This window comes from Schistocerca cancellata, chromosome 1, assembly GCF_023864275.1.
Source record: "Schistocerca cancellata isolate TAMUIC-IGC-003103 chromosome 1, iqSchCanc2.1, whole genome shotgun sequence".
Lineage (NCBI taxonomy): Eukaryota > Metazoa > Arthropoda > Insecta > Orthoptera > Acrididae > Schistocerca > Schistocerca cancellata.
In genome coordinates this window covers 46,807,222-46,831,734 of record NC_064626.1, presented here as the reverse complement: position 1 = coordinate 46,831,734, position 24,513 = coordinate 46,807,222, and positions in this window count along the sequence as shown.

The following is a 24,513-nucleotide window of genomic DNA, read 5'->3' as shown; positions in this document are numbered from 1 at the left end:
GAAGGTGTAAGTCAACTACCCTGGCCAGCAAGATCTCCGGATCTGTCCCCCATTGAGCATGTTTGGGACTGGATGAAGCGTCGTCTCACGCGGTCTGCACGTCCAGCACGAACGCTGGTCCAACTGAGGCGCCAGGTGGAAATGGCATGGCAAGCCGTTCCACAGGACTACATCCAGCATCTCTACGATCGTCTCCATGGGAGAATAGCAGCCTGCATTGCTGCGAAAGGTGGATATACACTGTACTAGTGCCGACATTGTTCATGCTCTGTTGCCTGTGTCTATGTGCCTGTGGTTCTGTCAGTGTGATCATGTGATGTATCTGACCCCAGGAATGTGTCAATAAAGTTTCCCCTTCCTGGGACAATGAATTCACGGTGTTCTTATTTCAATTTCCAGGAGTGTAAATGGTAACAATGCCCACAAAGCACCAAGGACAGAATGATGACTGAAATCATATGTTAATAGCAATGAAACTGTGCTGGCATAAGCTGTCGCCGGCACACTGGTCAGCCACGAGGCTGCCAGAATATCGATAGTAGGCAACAGAGCAAGTGAACCTATCAGGAGGTAGGCCAATGGCAAACTCGCAAGAAAGGCGCCGGCAACACCCTGTCGACCGCCGGTATTTAGATCTCTGCCACGGAGCGGAGGGCCCAGTCAGTTACAGTCAGCAGTCTCAGACAGTCGCAGTCGCAATCAGAGTCTCAGTTTTAGGCTGCACTTAGTGACCAGAGTAGCGTGCATAGATGGATGGGTAGTTGACCGTCAGTGAGGCTAACGTGGACTGTTATGGAAGAGCTTGTACTACAACAATTTGCTTAAAGGAGAGTAGCTCTCGGTTTATTTCAATAAAGAACCCTGTTAATACAAGTGCACAGTTTATGTTACAGAAAGAGGATACCGGCGCACCAAACAACATCCTCTCCTTGCTTCCCATGGTACAAGACTCTACAGTGTCGACGAGGCGACATAAAGAAGAATGGAATCTAGATAAATATGCATACAGAAAAGATAGGCTGACCTTGGATGCAGCAGTGAAAAATATAATTATGTGTAGTGAGGTTAGCGCTCCTCCATAGATGAGTGGTCAGCGAGGCTGATTTACGACGCCGGGTACTTGGTTTCGATTTTCGGTTCTGCCAGGAATCTTTCCTTGGTGAGAGGACTGGTACAGGGAGTACTCGGTCTCTTGAAGCCAATTTAGGAGCCACTCGAGCGATGAGAAACGGCTGCGAGGTCAAGAAACCAAGCAAATCGGTGAGCTGACCACATGCCCCTCCATACCACATCGAATGACGTCACTGGCAGAGGATAATCCGCTGACCTAGTAGCTACTTCACACGTGTAGTGGAAGTATGACCTATTAAGAGGGAGTCCTAAAGGTCTCTACTCGATGGAGTAGGTGCGACGTAATTTGGGTCAAGATATGTGTTACAGGAGAATTAAATATGGTCAATGGATGTCATTTGGCTGAGGTGCTGAAGCAGTGGCACCTTTGAGGCTAGATTTGAAGAACATTTCTCGTACGTTTCATGGTTATAATATAGTACAACGTGAAGTTTTCCACCACATTGCTAGAAAATGGAACACTGAAGAGTGAAAGTGGTTAGCAGAGACAAGGAATAAGGTGCAATTGTTCTGAGTGCATTATCTTGCGCATTAATCAGAGAACAGACCATTGAACTCTTGGTCACCAATAAATGCAAACTTTTCTACTTAGTTAGCCTAGATCAGAGAATAAAGTATCATAAAGCCGTTACAGCATCCCCGAGGAAGGCTGTAAATAAAAATATGAAGAAAGGTAGGAAGATATTTCGTCATAGCAAGGGCGACAAGAAACGGAATTCAGATTACTTGAGCTGTCAATATGAAAATTTCCGATCCAGGATTGACAATGTTGAGCAACAGTGGAAACAGTTCGAGAGAATTGTACTAAACGCCTTGGAAAAGTATGTGCCGAGTAAATGCCGTAAGGAAACGATATTGATGATGAGCCCATAGCTGACATTAATTTTAATGATTAATGAAAAACACCTCAGCTGTAAAGGTGTCTAGAACGATCCGCCCTGGTTTGGCAGTCGTCTTAGAAAGCTATGTCGAAAGCAAAGAAAGTTTCATTACATTTTTAAATGTAGCCAAAGCCTCACACAGACTAACAAAAACTGAATGAAGTGGAAATTAGAGCTAAGAGAACGCTGCATGAAGCGTTCGACGTATTTGACACTACATTTCCATCTTCCTGATTGACACGGAAAAATTAAGAATTTTTGGTCTTCTGTCAAATCAGTAGAAGAACGGATCGAGCGTACCAGTCCAGACAATCTTTGTTGTAGTTGATGTTGTTGTTGTTGTTGTTGTCGTTGCTGCTGCTGCTGCTGCTGCTGTTGTATTTTGGGATGTACAGGCGCTCAACACCGATGTTATCAGCACCCTTAGAAATACGAGGGTTGGAAATTTAATAGTGGCAACTATCTATTTAGAGCTAGTTCAAAACTGAGCTTCAGAGTAATCACCAGTCTGGTGTGCAACCCGTTGCCAGTGATGTGGAAGTCGTAGTATACTCTTCGCAGTGTCACTTGTGTTGACAGTTCTGGCGGCGCGGTTTATTGCCCGACGAATTTGTAGCAGTTCCGAAGCGAATGCCGTGAAGTGTTTCCTTCAGTTTAGAAATCGAGTTGAACTTACGAGGGATTAAGTCAGGGGACTGCAGTAGGTTGTATAGCACTTAACAGATTCATCAGTCACACAAATCAGTAACAGCCTGCACTGCACGTGCTTGAGCATTGTCCTATAAAATGATGGTCAGGTCCTGCAGAAAGTGTCATCACTTCTGGCTCTAAGGTGGTCGTAGGTTGTGTTCCAAAAATGAACGGCATAGTTTGTCCACGACAGCCAGGAAATAGAAGATAAAGATGCCCAGGTAGATACCGTGTTCACTGATTACCAGAAGGCATAGGGGAAAGTTCATCAACCTGCGTAATGAACAAAATACCTGGTGGTTGTAACTAATGTGCGGCTACTGACGGAGGTCTAGTGTGGGCTGTAACTATCATAGAGCAGTGAAACTAGGTAGACAGACTGATGCGGAACCCGTTGATGCGAGAAAAAATAAGTTCCAATTTTGGCGACGAGATGCAAATCTGTTGCAGTGAATGCAAGAAAGCCATATAGAAATATGTCCATGCGTAATCGATTGTGAACAGGATGTGAACAGAATAGGTCCAACAAGTGAGAACGGCACGATGTTGATTTATTAACCTCTGCTTACACAGTTTGTTCGCTATGAGAATGGAAACGATGGCGAAATGCTGTGTCCATTAAACTACGTGATCAACTGTCGCTTGCAACAGTACCCGTGGAAACTGAGCAACGTATATCTGTATACTGGCCTCCAGATCATATAGAGACTGTATGCGTCCCTGGTAAATGTGTTCTTTTACGTATATAGGCCAAAAATCACATAGATTCAGATCAGATAATTTTAAACACCATGTATTCTGAAAACCTCTGGAGATAACACGTTGTACTCTGTACTACGAGTAGCCTCTACATCGCGATATGGGATGACTGGTGGAAGTCACTCAGTCCACTTGGAGCCTCATCACTCTGACACCATCCTTGATGCTTAGTACAGTGAGTCTCATGCTACAGTAGTAACTAATGTACGAGCTGGATTGTAATTCTTGCTGCATTACTTGTAAAGAGTCTTTGTACGCTTGGAGAAATACAAGTTAAGTAAATATTCTGTTTCTTGAGTTTTCTTATTCGTTAATCGTTTCTACAGGGCTATTACAAATGATTGAAGCGATTTCATAAATTCACTGTAGCTCCATTTATTGACATATGGTCACGACACACTACAGATACGTAGCAAAACTCATAAAGTTTTGTTCGGCTGAAGCCGCACTTCAGGTTTCTGCCACCAGAGCGCTCGAGAGCGCAGTGAGACAAAATGGCGACAGGAGCCGAGAAAGCGTATGTCGTGCTTGAAATGCACTCACATCAGTCAGTCATAACAGTGCAACGACCCTTCAGGACGAAGTTCAACAAAGATCCAGCAACTGCTAACTCCATTCGGCGATGGTATGCGCAGTTTAAAGCTTCTGGATGCCTCTGTAAGTGGAAATCAACGGGTCGGCCTGCAGTGTGCGAAGAAACGGTTGAACGCGTGCGGGCAAGTTTCACACGTAGCCCGCGGAAATCGACGAATAAAGCAAGCAGGGAGCTAAACCTACCACAGCCGACGGTTTGGAAAATCTTACGGAAAAGGCTAAAGCAGAAGCCTTACCGTTTACAATTACTACAAGCCCTGACACCCGATGACAAAGTCAAACGCTTTGAATTTTCGGCGCGGTTGCAACAGCTCATAGAAGAGGATGCGTTCAGTGCGAAACTTCTTTTCAGTGATGAAGCAAGATTTTTTTCTTAATGGTGAAGTGAACAGACACAATGTGCGAATCTGGGCGGTAGAGAATCCTCACGCATTCGTGCAGCAAATTCGCAATTCACCAAAAGTTTAACGTGTTTTGTGCAATCTCACGGTTTAAAGTTTACAGCCCCTTTTTCTTCTGCGAAAAAAACGTTACAGGACACGTGTATCTGGACATGCTGGAAAATTGGCTCATGCCACAACTGGAGACCGACAGCGCCGACTTCATCTTTCAACAGGACGGTGCTCCACCGCACTTCCATCATGATGTTCGGCATTTCTTAAACAGGAGATTGGAAAACCGATGGATCGGTCGTGGTGGAGATCATGATCAGCAATTCATGTCATGGGCGCCACGCTCTCCCGACTTAACTCCATGCGATTTCTTTCTGTGGGGTTATGTGAAATATTTAGTGTTTAAACCTCCTCTACCAAGAAACGTTCCAGAACTGCGAGCTCACATCAACGATGCTTTCGAACTCATTGATGGGGACATGCTGCGCCGAGTGTGCGAGGAACTTGATTATCGGCTTGATGTCTGCCGAATCACTAAAGGGGCACATATCGAACATTTGTGAATGGCTAAAAAAACTTTTTGAGCTTTTGTATGTGTGTGCAAAGCATTGTGAAAATATCTCAAATAATAAAGTTATTGTAGAGCTGTGAAATCGCTTCAATCATTTGTAATAACCCTGTACTCCTGGGCAGCTTTCATATGACGAAACTTGCAGCACAATCTTGTATCCCCCTCTCCTTACCACTGAGTACAAAGTCATATGTGGAATCACAGAGCTGCATTCTTCCCAAACAGAAATCACATGTTGCACTCGTACTCTTTCATAGTAGCACTGTAACTGGTGTGATTCACATACAGCTGTCTCTATGGGTGGCTGGTCACTCTTCTCATCAGCCATACTGTTCACTGTTGTAATGGCTTTTCAAATAACTTTGTGGATATCACACCGTTATACAAACAGTGCACAGTCGCAGATTTGCACCTGATGGCCAAAACTGGAACTAACTATTTTCCAGCTCAGGTCGGCCATTAATGCACTAGCCTGACTACCAGGTTTCGCTGCCATACGATAATTACATTCCACATGGGCCCCCGTGAATAGCTGCACTTTAATTATAACCACCGTACGTGAGTGTGAGGAATACGAAACCATTTCTACGACTGGATTGAGGGTTGTCTAGTAAACGGAATGTAAGTTGTAATGGCACTTGAATTACGTAATCTTACGGCACCCCAACTCAACCTCCCGACACCAGCAATATTCTACAGTGTTTCTGTAAAGTAGTTGACATATTTCTGAGACAACATTCAGATTTGATTTCATTAGTGTAGAGGTACTTTGATACTTCGATATGTTTGTATTGCAATGATATTATTCTTATGTGTATTCTTTCTTTTGTCACTGTGATCTTTGACGTACTTGTAACCCTGATTTTTGGGCGCCTAAGCGATTATTAGTTAGTTAGAGAGTCGGACCTTGAAAAAGTCAAGTCTTGCACGTCATGTTGGAAAGACGCATATTGTAGACGGCTTATAAAATGTGAACTTTAACAATGGGGAGTATGTTTTCAAGTATGTTTTGTATTGTGAAGTGATGATTTGTGTGTTACGTGATATTGCAACAATAGCAATAAAAAAGAAGTGTAACTTAAATTGGGAGTGCAGATTTTTTTTACATCACCATTGTGCTAACTTTCAAAGGTTTAATCTTCAAGAATGGGTTGTGAAATACAACTGTAAAACTTTTGACTATAGCAGAATAAAACCTAGGCCTCTTTGCTTCCGAGCTTGGAATCACCACCACCTAGATTTTCGACGATTGAGCCATGATTTTACAACGAGACCAGCGTGGGAAACACGAAAAGATGAGTGCCTAGTTTATTCATTATTACGTGAAATGACTTTATTAACTGTGCTCTAATGACACCTGCCACATACTATACCTTTGTTGTTTCCCGAAAATGCAGTATTTATCACAGTGAGCAACACCACAATCATTATTAATTTTTGGTATTTGTTGTGGTAGTGTTGTTAGAAAGTCACTCTCAGTGGAGGGAAATCTTCGGATGGAAAACTAACTACGGCGCGCCCCAAGGGATTGTTACACGACCATTACTTTTCACAATGTGTGTATAAATGACCTAATGAATCACCCCCTGATTTCCATATGGTTTCCCGCGGATGATTCTGTTGTATACAGAAAGGTCGCACGTCTGAAAATTGTACCGAAATGCTACAAGGAATGCAGCAGATCGACGCTTAATGCAGCGACTGGATGCTAATTTCCATCATGAGCAACTGAAACGTGTTGCGCACAAACAGGCAGAGAGACTGTTATTGTAAGATTACACCGTTACAGAACGATCAGTGGAAACAGTTATCTCTATAAAATATCAAGGGGTTTCGTATGGAATTACTTGAAGCGGAACGACCACACATCCTCAGGATGTGTAGTCCACCGACAAAGTTGGTTGTAAAACCATAGAACGACCAATACCCGTTCTAAATCTGGGATAGGATTGCTAGAGGGAACGGACAAAATACAAAGAACATTTCGTAGCGGACTCATTTAGTAAGCGTGAAAGAGTGACCGACATGCTCACGCAACACCTGTAGCAAACACTACGACAGAGGCGTTCTGCATCAAGGTCTTGTTAACCGCTGAATTTCAGAGAGCGTACCTTCTTTGTAGAGTCAACCACTATATTTCGTCATTTTACGTATATGTCGCAAAAATACCAAGAAGGCAAAGTTAGAGAGATTCGAACCATCACAGAGACTTACCAGCAATCGATCTCCACGCGAACCATTCGCGCCGCGAACAGGAAAGGATGTAATTGATAGTAGTATCAACGTAATTTAAAGCCATGTTGACTGTTAATCGATCTTGATTGTCACAAAAATATAAAAGCTTTTCAGAAACGACTAGCAATCATGAAGATTACTCTACTTAAGTTATATACTTGAAGACACAACATTTTTGTAGGTATAAATCTTATGGTCAGGCTATAACGGCAATACAAAAACAAATAACACAACTGCACTCGATCTAAAAGAGAAGGATAATCTAATGAGAGGGAATATTCACGTTGCATGTTGACCTTAGCGTGGTGGCTTTATCAACCACTTTGTTCATGACGTGGCTGTCTTTTTGTTGTGTGTTCAGTTAAATTCATTGCTGTAGCTCCAAGGATGTCGCTGGCCACTGTTCATAAACTGGCAAACACGACATCACAATCAACACTGCTAAGCAGCAGAAACAAGATGGCTGCCTAAACAAATTTTGTTTCGATTTAAATATCGGTGGTCGATTCTGGAGGTGTCAGTCTATTTCAATGACTTCTGTATATCTTGATGACGAATTTTCGATGTTGGACGACGTAATACGTTACAGTAACATGGACGGCGACTATTTTGTATTAAAATTGACAGTAAAAAAGTTTTCCCGAAGAGTTACAAAGACTTTGCTGGAAAACAGATTTATAAATACACACATCAACGGAAGTATTGCAGCGCCCCGATAGACGTGCAGGTGTGTTGCTACAGTGAGTATTCCACTGCCGACTCACCCCTCCAGTTGTTTTTAAACACCAACATATACACGCTTGGCATGACCGCGCTCGAATGGATTGCAGCCTCCAACAACTTACAGCCGGATGCTAATGAAACGAGGTTCATGAGTGGCATTACGTGGGACCACTCTGCACTCATCATGGTCTTTGAGAGCAGTTTCACTCCTCAAAAGTATAGGTTCATGATCCTACAACCAGCAGTGGGACTGAACCGCCTAAATTATGGTGACAACTTCATCTCGGTGGATGATAAATCACGTGCTCATCGTGCTCTCTTGGTGAACCCGAATCTTCAGCATGGAGGTGTCACCACAATGGAGTGGCCTGCCTGTTCACCAGACATGAACCCACTGGAACACGTGTGGGATCGACTGAAGTGAGCTGGTTTAGGACGCCGACAATGAGCGCGTACTCGGCACAACTTACACAGAAGCGTCATCGAAGATTGAAACAATATTTATTTGGTGATGTGGGCACATTGCATATGAACACATAGGCGTGCCTCAGACACAGTTTTCGGGTTCTATGCCATGTATTTCGAAATAAAGGGGCAATGTGATACTTTTGTTGAGTTGTGTATTCTTAACTCTTGCGTATTTTATATTTTAACCAGTACTGCATTGAACCTGGTGCATATAGGTGAGTTCCTGAAATGTGTGACTTCATTCAGGATCTAAATTTTCCTCTTTTTGCCTTGAATGAATATTTCATCTACATCTACATCTACATCTACATTTATACTCCGCAAGCCACCCAACGGTGTGTGGCGGAGGGCACTTTACGTGCCACTGTCATTATCTCCCTTTCCTGTTCCAGTCGCGTATGGTTCGCGGGAAGAACGACTGTCTGAAAGCCTCTGTGCGCGCTCTAATCTCTCTAATTTTACATTCGTGATCTCCTCGGGAGGTATAAGTAGGGGGAAGCAATATATTCGATACCTCATCCAGAAACGCACCCTCTCGAAACCTGGCGAGCAAGCTACACCGCGATGCAGAGCGCCTCTCTTGCAGAGTCTGCCACTTGAGTTTGTTAAACATCTCCGTAACGCTATAACGGTTACCAAATAACCCTGTGACGAAACGCGCCGCTCTTCTTTGGATCTTCTCTATCTCCTCCGTCAACCCGATCTGGTACGGATCCCACACTGATGAGCAATACTCAAGTATAGGTCGAACGAGTGTTTTGTAAGCCACCTCCTTTGTTGATGGACTACATTTTCTAAGGACTCTCCCAATGAATCTCAACCTGGTACCCGCCTTACCAACAATTAATTTTATATGATCATTCCACTTCAAATCGTTCCGCACGCATACTCCCAGATATTTTACAGAAGTAACTGCTACCAGTGTTTGTTCCGCTATCATATAATCATACAATAAAGGATCCTTCTTTCTATGTATTCGCAATACATTACATTTGTCTATGTTAAGGGTCAGTTGCCACTCCCTGCACCAAGTGCCTATCCGCTGCAGATCTTCCTGCATTTCGCTACAATTTTCTAATGCTGCAACTTCTCTGTATACTACAGCATCATCCGCGAAAAGCCGCATGGAACTTCCGACACTATCTACTAGGTCATTTATATATATTGTGAAAAGCAATGGTCCCATAACACTCCCCCTGTGGCACGCCAGAGGTTACTTTAACGTCTGTAGATGTCTCTCCATTGAGAACAACATGCTGTGTTCTGTTTGCTAAAAACTCTTCAATCCAGCCACACAGCTGGTCTGATATTCCGTAGGCTCTTACTTTGTTTATCAGACGACAGTGCGGAACTGTATCGAACGCCTTCCGGAAGTCAAGGAAAATGGCATCTACCTGGGAGCCTGTATCTAATATTTTCTGGGTTTCATGAACAAATAATGCGAGTTGGGTTTCACACGATCGCTGTTTCCGGAATCCATGTTGATTCCTACATAGTAGATTCTGAGTTTCCAAAAACGACATGATACTCGAGCAAAAGACATGTTCTAAAATTCTACAACAGATCGACGTCAGAGAGATAGGTCTATAGTTTTGCGCATCTGCTCGACGACCCTTCTTGAAGACTGGGACTACCTGTGCTCTTTTCCAATCATTTGGAACCTTCTGTTCCTCTAGAGACTTGCGGTACACGGCTGTTAGAAGGGGGGCAAGTTCTTTCGCGTACTCTGTGTAGAATCGAATTGGTATCCCGTCAGGTCCAGTGGACTTTCCTCTGTTGAGTGATTCCAGTTGCTTTTCTATTCCTTGGACACTTATTTCAATGTCAGCCATTTTTTCGTTGGTGCGAGGATTTAGAGAAGGAACTGCAGTGCGGTCTTCCTCTGTGAAACAGCTTTGGAAAAAGGTGTTTAGTATTTCATCTTTACGCTTGTCATCCTCTGTTTCAATGCCATCATCATCCCAGAGTGTCTGAACATGATGTTTCGAGCCACTTACTGATTTAACGTAAGACCAGAACTTCCTAGGATTTTCTGTTTTCATATCCTAAGTGAAGTTGTAAAAGGTGTATACAACATCTTAGAGCAACACCTGTACAAATCTAGATCATCTCAAACAGTCAACTACTAATCTTACCGCTACCATGCTCTCACTGATTATTCCCAAGATTAGTCTCCCCATGAATATTAATTTCATTACAAATGAACTTTCTATATTAATCAAACGCCTTACACGTAACCTAAAACCACAACTAAATCAGAATAACATCAACAAAGTCACACATTAGTAAAAATGACAGCTGACCTTGCTAAACTAAATGATAACGAATGAACAGTTATAGGTCACATAGATCATAAATTAATAGGGAAACAAACAAAAATTCAATAAATTCTGTTAAAGAGGGAACCACCTGATTAAAATCATCAAAGAGATCCTCAAAGAAGGCAATGTACTAGTTACCAGTGGAAGTTGATAGAGGTTCTGCTGTATTAATTATGGAAAAATGCAATATGTTAATAAGGCACATGATTTCTTTTGGAACAACAATAAGCAGGAAATGTCGCATGATGCACACAGAAGTTCAGCATTAAACTGAAGACGGCGTTGAATGAAACAATTTTTTGCTGACACAGAATAAACTTAGAAATTAACAATAACGAACCCAGTAGATCCAAAGTCCCCAATAGGCTGATTAGTAATACTATGAACCATCGAGACTACAAAGTTATGAAAAAGCCTCAATCAATTTTCCAAAACAATTATAAATTTGAAATCTCACAATCAATAAAAGATAATCATCAATCCTAAAACAGCTCCTTGATCTCACGCAATGCAAAGCATTTTTCTCGCGTTATAGTACCTTTATACTGAAGCACACCCATCAAGGAGTCTACAGATACAATTAAATATAATTTATTAAAAAAGTGAGACAGTATCTCCAACTGAAGTAGTTGAAGAAATTGAATTACTAAATGCTGTTCTCTCACACAATTTATAACACTCCAAACTGCTACTGCTATACCTTAACCTCGAAGCTGTAGGCAGTTTGCAAAACAGAATTATTTTGTTATAGTAATTATGGTATAAAGCAACAGAGCAGTGTTAGCCTCTGAGAGGAATTTTGTTATGTTGACCGTGTTGTTCCTAACGGAGGTGGCTTATCGGAAATGAAAGTCAGAATTACGTAAATATTTGAATAGTAACAAACAAAATTTTGCCTAGCTATGCTGTTTATAGAAATAGGGAAACAGTCGCCAGCCTAATTAGGCAAGAGAATGATTAACATTCTCGATCAAGAATATATTTTTTAGTAATTTTAGTGGATAAACACAACTTATACTTTGTCACACGGGAGTCTAGTGAACTCTGACTCATACATTTGTTTACGTTAAGAATGAAGCTAGCAGTTAGAGCAGCAGAACTATTTGCAAAATTATAATGATACCAAAACACCCTATTACTTTCAGGCTTTAAAGAAATTGTGGTTTTTTTATAATTAGTGGTCTTCCCATTACTTGATACCCAGCATTAATACAATAGACAAATTGTGGATCTTGTTATATTATTAATATGCACTTCCTATACACAAGGGAGACATACACTTAACAAACTTTAGTATATAACGTTTCACAACTGCAGTTTTCCACTTTTACTACAGTGAAACACAATGTTGACAAAATTTCAAGAAACTGACTCACCTTTTTTTTTTATTTACTACAGATATCAAGGTGATCATTTGCTAAGCAAAACTTTAGAAGCCTCAGTCTTAAGAACTTTTAATTTTGCAGTTGGCAACAGCACTTTAATAAGCAGTTTTAATAGGAAAATTATTTTCAGCAGACAACATTTACTTTAACTCACTCTCTTGCCACATTAACTTTAACTTTCTTTTTACTAAGTTCAAGAGGCATTGATTAGCATAACATTGGTCATAAATGTTCTTTCAGTAGTGACACTCGGCAATTACTTTAGTTCAAACGGAAAGGAAACTGAGAGGTGTTATGATAAGGAGAAAAATCAAGGTAGGTACATAAATTCAGATATAAATTACCTTATATTTGAGCACAATAACACATCCATTAAGCTGATCCTTCACTGTACATCATTATAGTATTACGTTACAGTGATTGCGCAACGTGGTGGCAACTGCATGTTGGTAGGTGGATTCGCAGACAGAATTGCTGGACTCTGTCATTTCTTGGTGGCGACGACAGATACAAATTCCAGAATAGTTCCAGCTATTTATCCATCCATCCAAGGCATTGGAAAGCGGCAGGAAAAGCCTCTCTCAGAACCAGCACGATATGCAACATTTACATGACAGAGCACAGTTAGGTAGCTCGTCTCGTCTCCGACTGGTAGCTCGTCCCCGACTGACTATCAGTTCCACCTTTTCTACGTAGGCCAACCACAATTTGCGCGCGCTACACAGTTCCGTTCCCGAGGGGAACCACTACACCTTTTACATGCAAACTAACTAAGAACCCTAAGTGAGGATCAGCAGTTTACATAACAGCAACCAAATGCATTAAATAAAACAAAACATTTCCACATATTGACATCTCTACAAAAAATTATTCACACAAAATTACAATCATATACAGTAAGTTTTGTCCCCTCCAAATGGGACAAAGAATTTAAATTACAGATACAGTACTTGGCATAGAATCAAATCACGACATCAAAGGTTTGACAAAGAAAAGAGTATACAATTTTGTGTTATCTGTTCAATCAAACACATTTACAGAAGCTCAGTGACGTTAAATGAAACAAAGGCAAAATAAATCAGTACAGCATTAGAGCTATGGTGTTACAAATTGTTTCACATTCAATGGCAAGATATATAAACAAAATTTGAAGTTAGCAATACGTGGTCCACACAGTGGAGTGGCTGCAGATTTTTTTCTTTAAACACCTTTAAAATAAACTTTTGTCCAACAATGAGAACATAACTCAGGATTTTGTGCACTATTGCAGGGCGGGACAGAGTGGTCGAACGGTTCTAGGCACTACAGTTTGGGACCGCGCCACCATTACGGTCACAGGTTCGAATCCTGTCTCGGGCATGGATGTGTGTGTGATGTCCTTAGGTTCGTTAGGTTTAAGTAGTTTTAATTTCTAGGGAACTGATGACCATAGAAGCTAAGTCCCATAGTGCTCAGAGCCATTTGAACTACTGCAGGTATGTTGATAAAACCTTCATGGTGTATGATCGAACTGTAGAAGAACTTTGTGAAGTAGATTCAATTGTCAAAAAAAAAAAAAAAAAAAAAAAAAAAAAAAGTAGCCTTCAACATAGAACATTTGAGTTTCCTGTTATGTTCAAGCCACATTTTCTCCTTTTATTTTCCTGTTTTACAATTGTGTATCGCGTCTGCAGATATTATGCAGCATTCAGTGAGTAAAACGGTACTGTCAGTCGCACAGTCGGGAGTAAGATTTGAGTTCTCACACTGGATGAAGGAGCCGGTGGATCATATGACGTTGTCAGGGGATGGTGGTGTGAGGCGCTCTGGCTAGACATGAAAATGCTCGTTATGTTAGCACCGAGGTACGTAGGGGAAGCACAGCTATTCTGATGCGAATCATGTAATCTTACTTAATAAATATTTGCTAACAGAAGTCACTTTTTTCAATACATGTATTAGGAGAAACCTCCAGACCATCATTACCTTTTTACAACAATATTACAACGCCATAAATCGATCATTTTAATAAATAAACGAATAATGTTTAAGTTAACGAATATGTACAGGTGCCTAGGAAACATTACGAGTGTAAGCACGAGGTACAGGATGCACACCGTAGTTGCCTTCCGATCTCTTCCTGTCAGAGATTGTTAGATTCCAATTTATCATTATTAATTGTGTCGATATTATTTCGTAAATAAATACATCACAATAGCATCCCTTTTGAGCGTTATTCCAATAATATAACTCCCCGCTTCATCACTTACAGTCACAGCAGCTAGAACTGCAGTTTACAAAGACCCCGACGCCGCTGATACTGCTTCTTCGAGGACCGTAAACTTCTAGAGCTTTTCGGCAAAACAGACAGAAAGAATCCTTCACGACGAATCACTAAGGTAATCCACGGACCGATTGTCTCAGTCTCAGCCAAACTCGTACCGAAAAGCACGACCAGTCGTACTATACGCCTTTAATGGTATCTTGTACTGGCTCACCGGTAAACTGCCACATTTCTGGAGGTTTACGACAAGAACGGGGATCTTGTAAACACCCGATAAATGACAAAATGAATTTTTAAACATTAAAACAGGTAATAGAAACCAAACTATGAAAGTCAATATACACAAAAACTGACAAATAGAGATGGTATCATTGCTACGACTATATGCCAAACTTACATAAAGATCATGCATTCATAGCCGTCTTCAAAAGAGTACAGTAATTCCCACTGTCAACTATGAGGCAGAAAGGAATACAACCAAGTATAATGCTCATGGCAGTGTCAGCCATGAACAACATATTTCAGAGTGACAGCAAACAGATTGACATAGCTACTTTCCACAACAACGTACGATAAGCTAAGCATATAACTCTACCATACTTAGTAGTCACTTCAGACGAAATAGCCAAATTGTTTACTAACTCACTTCTTAGCATCAGTTTCACCACCACAAGTAATGAAAGGGAAAAACTGGTGCTTGACACATCATAATCAGATAAGAGAGGCATTGCTAAAGTAACATGCAGTTATTGTAACAAATTCTACGTCGGACAAATGAGCAGAAATTTTAAGCCCCTTCTTAAAGTATAGATTGATTGACTGAGACGCATTGTAGTTAGTAAGTCAGCTATAAAGAGACATACACAAAAATCAGAGCCAGTGTTGCGATTAACAATGAATATAAAGTAGTGCACACTTTACAGTAAAGCTGGGAAATACACATCATAGAGGAAATGGAATTATCACTCAGGCCCAGAAGTAGAGAAGCGAGATCCTCATAGAAACTACTTACTTCAAAAACACTCATTTCTTCAAGAGAAAATGTGTAAAAATTTAGAATATTTATGAATCTTTGTACCAGTAAAATCTTGTAACTTTACAAAATAACTCTTCTGTTGTCATTTTTAGCAACAAAATGTCAAAGTCTATTTCATTGTAATACATTTTATCGATCAAAATCGGACATACGAAAGTAAGATGCGCTGAAGAAATTGCAAGTGACCAACAACAACAGAACCGACATACCGACAGTAACATAGAAAATGGCTTGTTTTAACGCCATATTGCTTGTGCTGCATACCGTAATGCGACAACATCCAAGCAACAAGTTCGAAGGAGCTACAGCAAATGGAGGTAACTGAACACACCAGAACGAGACAGTCATTTCGTTAAGAAAGTGGGTGGTAATTTAAAATTATGTGAACAACAGACGTATTTATGAATTGGATACTCCCTCGTGCTAGGTTATCCTCTTTCTACACAGGATGATTGCATTACACGCCAGCACTTTACAAGCTACTTTAATATCTATGTGTTCTTTCGTTGAATGTCTTTGAATTAGCATTGTAGACTGAAGACGAGGTTTGCACCTCAAAACACATCGCTTCTTTAAGTAAATAGCTTAGGTAGCCAATAAATTTTGTGTATGCTACTCGTCTCTGAAAAACTTGGCCCTATTTCAAAAATAAACCATCCCCTGCCACAGACAGGAAAGTGTCTGTCCGAGTATGGAGGTGGCTGTAGATATAGGAGACTACGTTCTGTTTTTCAGGTCACATTTCCCTCTTATTCGCCTCGCACCTCGCCGAGCTGCACACGATAATTTTTGAGCTCCTGCGATGTCGAGCGGAATATTAGTGGAGATCTGCAAACCGTGCCGTAAGAAGGAGTAACAAAAACTTTTGATGTGACAATGAGAAAATGCGTAGCGCCGTGTGAGGTGTCACGTAATGTAGGTACTCCGTGCGACTCGCTGCGTTTGCCCTGTCACACGAGCGGCTGCATTGCCTGCCGTTAGGAAAACAGCCAGTGCCGCTACATCCGTCACTGAGCAGCATCGCTGAAAGTAAACGTGTGGTGTCGTACGAGCACTTCGTATTGTATCACTGCCCTGAACAGTCCCAGCATGCTATTTTCTGGATGTAAAAGGTAAAATCCCGTAAAAAAATCTTCTGCATCACCATGTAATATAAATGGTCACCTACTTGTACACTACTGGCCATTAAAATTGCTACACCAAGAAGAAATGCAGATGATAAAAGCGTGTTCATTGGACAAATATATTATACTAGAACTGACATGTGATTACATTTTCACGTAATTTGGGAGCATAGATCCTGAGAAATCAGTACCCAGAACTACCACTTCTGGCCGTAATAACGACCTTGATGCGCTTGGGCATTGAGTCAAACAGAGCTTGGATGGCGTGTACAGGTGCAGCTGCCTATGCAGCCTCAACAATATACCACAGTTCATAATGAGTAGTGGCTGGCGTATTGTGACGAGCCAGTTGCTCTGCCACAATTGACCAGACGTTAGCAATTTGTGAGAGATCTGGATAATGTGCTGGCCGGGGCGGCAGTCTAACATTTTCTGTATCCAGAATGGCTCGTACAGGCCCTGCAACATGCGGTCGTGCATTATCCTGCTGAAATGTAGGGTTTCACAGGGATCGAATGAAGAGTAGAGCCACGGGTCGTACACATCTGAAATGTAACGTCCACTGTTCAAAGTGCCGTCAATGCGAACAAGAGGTAACCGAGACGTGCAACCAATGGCACTCCGTACCATAACGCTGGGTGATATGCCAGTAGGCCGATGACGAATACACACTTCCAATGTTCGTTCACCGCGATGTCGCCAAACACGGATGCGACCATCATGATGCTGCAAACAAGACCTGGATTCATCCGAAAAAATGACATTTTGTCATTCGTGCACCCAGGATCGTCGTTGAGTACACCATCGCATGTGCTCCTGTCTGTGATGCGGCGTCAAGTGTAACCGCAGCATGATCTCCCACCTCATAGTCCATGCTGCTGCAAACGTCGTCGAAATGTTCGTGCAGATGGTTGTTGTCTTGCAAACGTCCACATCTGTTGACTCAGGAATCGAGACGCGGCTGCACGATCCGTTACAGCCATGCGGATAAGATGCCTGTCATCCCGACTGCTAGTGATACAAGGCCGTTGGGATGCAGCACGACGTTCCGTGTTACCCTCCTGAACTCACCGATTCCATATTCTGCTAACAGTCATTGGATCTCGACCACCGCGAGGAGCAATGTCGCGATACGATAAACCGCAATCGCGATAGGCAACAGTCCGACCTTTATCAAAGTCGGAAACGAGATGGTACGCATTTCTCTTCCTTACACGAGGCATCACAACAACGTTTCACCAGGCAATGCCGGTCAACTGCTGTTTGTGTATGAGAAATGGATTGGAAACTTCCCTCATGTCAGAACGTTGTAGGTGTCGCTACCTGCGCCAACCTCGTGTGAATGCTTTGAAAAGCTAATAATTAGCATATTACAGCATCTTCTTGCTGTCGGTTAAATTTCGCTTCTGTAGCACGTCATCTTCGTATTGTAGCAATTTTAATGACCACTAGTGTATTATTAACACACTTTGTCACCATAGACATAATAGACAGACTATAATAGAAACTATCCAATTAAAATTATTATTTCTTAAATAACTGTGATATAATAAAAGATAATGTACGAGTCTGCTCAAAAAATTCGAGCCTATTCATAATTTTGCACCAATGGTGTGTTGGAGCGAAATGTGGTTACGTACCTGCCCACGCCTCTGTTTAACGTGTAACCGCCAGGAGTTCCATCGTTATTCATTAATCTATGTCTGTTAATTATTGTTCAGTGCTGTATTGATTAGGACGTTGTGTCTCACTTTTTGTGAATTTCGTGATGGCAGAGTTAGAGGACCAAGGCGACTGCATTAAATTTAGCGTGAAACTCAAGATAACCCGTACAGATATACACCAAATGATTCCTATGGTAACACACTCAGCCGTATTTGTTCGTGACTACTGCACAATAAGCGAAAACACTGTGCTGCCTCAACCTCCCTATTCTCCATACCCGACTCTTGCGAACGTTTTCTTCATTTCAAAAACTGGAAACCCCGTTGAAAGGACGAAGATTTGTAACAACAGTCGAGATAACACAAAATTTGCAAACGGTGCTTCGAGCGGTCCAGTAACAGGCGTATCCACACTGCTTCTGAAACTGGAAACGGCGTTTGAAGCGAGGTATCAATTGTGGAGGGAAGTATTTCGAAGGCGACCATGTACAATAAGTGAAAGGTAAGCGTAGAAAAATATGATGGGCGAAGTTCCGGAATTTTTTGAATAGACGCCTTGTTTGTGAAGCCCTGCGTCGAAGTGAGAGAAGATCTGATTCGCCTAATCAGATCAAGTTACAGTAAATGGATTCTTTTAGAAGCTTTGTATAGAGTTGTAGCAAACAAGTTTCGACATGGAAATTTTTATTGGTGTGTTTCGCACATCAACGGTATAATGCACGTGTATACGATGAGTAGCGGAAAGAGATGAAAAGGCATTAGATGTAATATTAATAACGAAACACTTGTTCGCTAGCCCTAGGAGACTGTTAACTCTCCGTGGCATGTACTGTGCTCTATAAGCCGTAGGACTTGATGATGCACATATCTTTCAGTGATGGCCACAGCTGTTCGTCTGTGGTTTGTGCTGGGTTCATAGAGCTCTCATTGGTACCCACAGTGTCCCATTAATTCTCGACTGAGTTAAGGTCATAGAGAGCCGTAGTCTTGAATTCACCGAACAGCGTTAAGCAAGACTATTTCTTGCAACCATAGAGAGGAAACATGGGACATTGTCCTGTAGTAAGATGAAGTCTTCTTCAAAGTACTGCCACAAAGATAAAGAAAAATTTTTAGCACATCATGCACATTAAAACCTTTGTACGAGGCTTGTACATCATTATTACTGGTGTCTCAATCATTTACGTGATCTGAAAAATCTTTCTATCTATGTTTCATCAACGGATAACGCATTCTGGATGCGCTGAGATGTTTGAATTAGGGCTGTTCATAAAATATCGACATGATGACAATACGATACTTTTCCAACACAATGTCGATACCCATCGACGGTACACACTATTCCGATACATCGATAAATCGATATGAAGTCGCGATATCGAGCGCCGACATTTTTATTTAATCTAGAATTTTTTTCGCAGTTTTCGAGAAATATTTCAAGTTGTTCATTTGAAATCGTAGGAGAACATAATTTTACTTTCACTGTGTGAAGGAGTCTTACTACTTCTTGAGCTTTCATCACGTTCAGTCTTTCTCTTTGACTGTGTGAAGCAAGTGTAGATGGCACAAGGAAAAAGTTCGATTGCGTTCGTAGGTGGAAGGATTAGCACATTAGTTGCGTTTAAACCCAATTTTTATCATATATAGTGTCCTGCTTCTTCATACTGGCAGTCTCAAAAACAGCAGCTATAAGTGATGAACAAAAATCTAAATAACAGAATTGGTTCCTCCGGTGGACGCAGACGTGTGAGAGGAAATTCTGACGTAATCGGCGCACGGCGCTACCAGCATAAACTGGAACGATTATCTTCACTACGCAATTTTGACACTATAACTGCTAGGTCGCTGGCATTTGCAGACATGAAATAACAGGGAAGTCGACATGAAGTGTTCCGTACAAATCCGATATGTCATGAAACCGAACGACGCACCCATAGGACACCTTTTACTGTGTTACATACATGCAGTTACGATAGATAGCAAAGTGGACACTGCCAAGTTTTAACCTGTATCATTTTCCTTTCAGTTCCTGCTCTAAGGGGGAGAAGAAGTCTGCTAGCTTGATGATTCGCAGATATCTAATAATACATCAATACTTAAATATACCATAGCCGGACGCGGTGGTCTCGCGGTTCTAGGCGCTCAGTCCGGAATCGCGCGACTGCTACGGTCACAGGTTCGAATCCCGCCTCTGGCATGGATGTGTGTGATGTCCTTAGGTTAGTTAGGTTTAAGTAGTTCTAAGTTCTAGGGGACTAATGACCACAGATGTTAAGCCCCATAGTGCTCAGAGCCATTTGAACCATTTTTTGAACTTAAATATACATCTCTAAACCTGGCAGTATATTTACCATGCACAACCCGTACTTTTTTTATTTGCCGGTGAGTCGATATTTTATTTGTCGATATATCCATACTTTTCAGATACCACGAAGGACTACAGTGATAGTTTCCTACTATCGATGTATCTGATACACGATATTTATAAAATCTCAACAGTCCTAGAAAGAAATTTTCGCTCTGCAGCGGAGTGTTCGCTCATATGGAAGTTCGGAGCAGGTTATATGTGTGAACCAGACCGAGACTGCTGAAAGCCTGTAGTAACGCGATGCCAAAGTACACTACTGGCCATTAAAATTGCTACACCACGAAGATGAAGTGCCACAGAAGCGAAATTTAACCGACAGCAACAAGATGCTGTAATATGCAAATGATTAGCTTTTCACAGCATTCACTGAAGGGTGGCGCCGGTGGCGACACCTACAACGTGCTGACATGAGGAAAGTTTCCAACATATTTCTCATACACAAACTACAGTTGACCGGCGTTGTCTGGTGAAATGTTGTTGTGATGCCTCGTATAAGGAGGAGAACACGTACTATCCATCACGTTTCCGACTTTGATAAAGGTCGGATTGTAGCCTATCGCGATTGCGGTTTATCGTATCGCGACATTGCTCCTCGCGGTGGTCGAGATCCAATGATTGTTAGCAGAGTATGGAATCGGTGGGTTCAGGAGGGTAATACGGAATGCCGTGCTGGATCCCAACGGCCTCGTATCACTAGCAGTCAGGATGACAGGCATCTTATCCGCATGGCTGTAACGGATCGTGCAGCCACGTCTCGATCCCTGAGTCAACAGATGGGGACGTTTGCAAGACAACAACCATCTGCACGAACAGTTGGATGACGTTTGCAGCAGCATGGACTATCAGCTAGGAGACCATGGCTGCAGTTACCCTTGACGCTGCATCACAGGCAGGGGCGCCTGCGATGGTGTACTCAACTGCGAACCTGGGTGCACGAACGGCTAAACGTCATTTTTTCGGATGAATCCAGGTTCTCTTTACAGAATCATGATGGTCGCATCCCTGTTTGGCGACATCGCGGTGAACGCACATTGGAAGCGTGTATTCGTCATCGCCATACTGGCGTATCACCCGGCGAAATGGTATGGGCGCAATTGGTTACAGGTCTCCGTCACCTCTTGTTCGCTTTGACGGCACATTGAACAGTGGACGTTACATTTTAGATGTGTTACGACCCGTGGCTCTACCCTTCATTTGATCCCTGTGAAACCCTACATTTTAGCTGGATAATCCACGACCGCATGTTGCAGGTCCTGTACGGGCTCTTCTGGATACAGAAAATGTTCGACTGCTGCCCTGGCCAACACATTCTCCAGATCTCTCACCAATTGAAAACGTCAAAGGTGGCCGAGCAACTGGCTCTTCACATTGCGCCAGTCACTACTCTAGATGAACTGCGGTATCGTGTTGAAGCTGCATGGGCAGCTGTACCTGTACACGCCACCCAAGCTCTGCTTGAGCCAATGCCCAGACGTATCAATGCCGGTATTACAGCCAGAGGTGGTTGTTCTGGGTACTGATTTCTCAGGATCTATGCACCCAAATTGCGTGAAAATGTATTCCGATGTTAGGTCTATTATAATAGATATGTCCAGTGAATACCAGTTTATCATCTGCATTTCTTCTTGGTGTAGCAATTTTAATTGCCAGTAGTGTAATTACTGTGTACCAACGTCAATCTGAGCGGGGCGACAGTTACAGTAAACCGTCAGCTGTGCATCGGTTACAAGCTACTGGACATCCAGAAGAGATTCCATGGTGAGTGTCAGCAGCAATATCATAGTTATACACTATCAGAATTATTTCAACAGTGTCAGCGAGACACACGCAATAGGGCAACAAACTTCTGGTTGATTAGAGATACCCGAGGGGCAGCATTAGTTTCATGGTGACGTGTCTGCAGAATGCCTGCAGTAATGCAAAGGCAATGATATTTTAGTGTCCCAGCAATAATTAGATGGGTCGAAAATGAGGAAGTTAGACCAAGCATAACAACTCATAAAGAATATCTATAATAAAAAGTACATGAGTATAGATGTTTAGGACGGGTTGTAGGAACAGAGAGTCGAATGACATTATACTATCCGAAAATTACCTCGAGCAATTAAACAGAGAACCGACTCGTGGAGATAACATCTTGGACCTAATGATAACAAACAGACCCGAACTTTTCGACTCTGTAAGCGCAGAACAGGGAATCACTGATCATAAGGCCGTTGCAGCATCCCTGAATATGGAAGTAAATAGTAATATAAAAAAGGCAGGAAGGTTTATCTGTTTAGCAAGAGTAATAGGAGGCAGATTTCAGACTACCTAACAGCTCAAAACGAAAATTTCTTTTCCGACACTGACAATGTTGAGAGTTTATCGAAAAAGTTCAAGGCAATCGTAAAATGCGTTTTAGACAGGTACGTGCCGAGTAAAACTGTGACGGACGGGAAAAGCCCACAGTGGTTCAACAACAAAGTTAGTAAACTATTGCGAAAGCAGAGAGAGCTTCACTGCAAATTTAAACGTAGTCAAAACCTCCCAGACGAACAGAAGCTAAACGATGTCAAAATTAGCGTAATGAGGGCCATGCGTGATGCGTTCAGAGAATTCGAAACTAAAATTCTATTCACCGACTTCACAGAAAATCTTGGGAAGTTCTGGTCTTACGTTAAATCAGTAAGTGGATCGAAAAAGCATATCCAGACACTCTGGGATCATAATGGCATTAAAACAGAGGATGACACGCGTAAAGCTGAAATACTAAACACCTTTTTCCAAAGGTGTTTCACAGAGGAAGACCGCACTGCAGTCCCTTCTCTAAATCCTCGCACAAACGAAAAAATGGCTGACAACGAAATAAGTGTCCAAGGAATAGAGAAGCAACTGAAATCACAGAACAGAGGAAAGTCCACTGGACCTGACGGGATACCAATTCGATTCTACACAGAGTACGTGAAAGAAGTTGCCCCCTCCTAACAGCCGTGTACAGCAAGTCTCTAGAGGAACGGAAGGTTCCAAATGATTGGAAAAGAGCACAGGTAGTCCCAGTCTTCAAGAAGGGTCGTCATGCAGATGCGCAGAACTATACCCCTATATCTCTGACATCGATCTGTTGTAGAATTTTAGAACATGTTTTTTCCTCGCGTATCATGTCATTTCTGGAATCCCAGAATCTACGCTGTAGGTATCAACATGGATTCCGGAAACAGCGATCGTGTGAAACCCAACTCGCTTTATTTGTTCATGAGGCCCAGATAATATTAGATACAGGCTTCCAGGTAGATGCCATTTTCTTGACTTTCGCAAGGCATTCGATACAGTTGCGCACTGTCGCCTGATAAACAAAGTAACAATGTAAGAGCCTACGGAATATCAGACCAGCTGTGTGGCTGGATTGAAGAGTTTTTAGCAAACAGAACACAGCATGTTGTTCTCAATAGAGAAACGTCTACAGACGTTAAAGTAACCTCTGGCGTGCCACAGGGGAGTGTTACGTTACCATTGCATTTCACAATATATATAAATGACCTAGTATATAGTATCGGAAATTCCATGCGGCTTTTCGCGGATGATGCTGTAGTATACAGAGAAGTTGCAGCATTAGAAAATTGTAGCGAAATGCAGGAGGATCTGCAGCGGATAGGCACTTGGTGCAGGGGTGGCAACTGACCCTTAACATAGACAAATGTAATGTATTGCGAAGAAATAGAAACAAGGATATTTTATTGTATGGTTATATGATAGCAGAATAAACACTGGTAGCAGTTACTTCTGTGAAATATCTGGGAGTATGCGTACGGAACGATTTGAAGTGGAATGATCATATAAAATTGTTGGTAAGGCGGGTGCCAGGTTGAGATTCATTGGGAGAGTCCTTAGAAATTGTAGTCCATCAACAAAGGAGGTGGCTTACAAAA